Source organism: Coturnix japonica, unplaced genomic scaffold, assembly GCF_001577835.2.
Source record: "Coturnix japonica isolate 7356 unplaced genomic scaffold, Coturnix japonica 2.1 chrUnrandom522, whole genome shotgun sequence".
NCBI lineage: Eukaryota > Metazoa > Chordata > Aves > Galliformes > Phasianidae > Coturnix > Coturnix japonica.
In genome coordinates, this window is record NW_015439908.1 from 4,998 (window position 1) to 6,461 (window position 1,464).

A 1,464-nucleotide genomic window follows, 5' to 3' on the forward strand; every position below is an offset into this window, starting at 1 on the left:
ATAGGGACATATAGGGACATACAGACCCCATAGGGACATATAGGGACACATAGGGACCCCATAGAGACCCCATAGGGACATATAGGGACTATAGGGACACATAGGGACACATAGATCCCATAGGGACCCCATAGGGACATATAGGGACATACATATAGAGGGACCCCATAGAGACATATAGGGACCCCATAAGGACCCCACAGAGACCCCATTAGGACATATAGGGACTATAGGGACACATAGGGACACATAGGGACATACAGGGACATATAGGGACGTATAGAGACATATAGGGACCCCATAAGGACATAGAGGGATGTATAGGGACATATAGGGACATACAGACCCCATAGGGACATATAGGGACACATAGGAACGTACAGACCCCATAGGAACACATAGGGACCCCATAGGAACACATAGGGACCCCATAGGGACATATAGGGACATGCATATAGAGGGACCCCATAGAGACCCCATAGGGACACATAGGGAGATATAGGGACTATAGGGACACATAGGGACACACAGGGACACATAGAGACACATAGGGACATACAGACCCCATAGAGACCCCATAGGGACATATAGGGACACATAGGGACATATAGGGACACATAGGGACATATAGGGACACAGAGACCCCATAGAGACCCCATAGAGACCCCATAGAGACATACAGACCCCATAGGGACATATAGGGACATATAGGGACACATAGGGACATATAGGGACATATAGGGACCCCACAGAGACCCCATAGAGACACATAGGGACCCGATAGGGACCCAATAGAGACCCCATAGAGACCCCATAGGGACATATAGGGACATACAGACCCCATGAACCCCCATAGAGACACATAGGGACATACAGGGACCCTATAGAGACATATAGGTACATACAGACCCCATAAAGCCCCATAGGGACATATAGGGACTATAGGGACACATAGGGACATATAGGGACACATAGGGACACACAGGGACATACAGACCCCATAAAGCCCCATAGGGACACATAGGGACACATAGAGACCCCATAGAGATATACAGACCCCATAGAGACATATAGGGACACATAGAGACACACAGGGACCCCATATCCCCCCATACTGACCCCATATCCCCCCATAACCCCCCATACTGACCCAATATCACCCCATATCCCCTATATAACCCCATAAAACCCCATATATACCTATAGCAGTAATTAGGGGCAGACCATACAGTCAGTACGGTCTCACTGAAGTGCCACTTGTATCCCTCCATCACTAATTGATGGGCACCCCATAGAGCCCCATAGTGACCCCATAGCACCCCATAGAGCCCCATAGTGACCCCATATCCCCTATATAACCCCATATAACCCCATATAACCCCATAAGACCCCACAGCGCCCCCTGGTGGCCACTGCATGTAACTACACCCATAGAGCCCATCACTCCACAGCGCCACCTGGTGG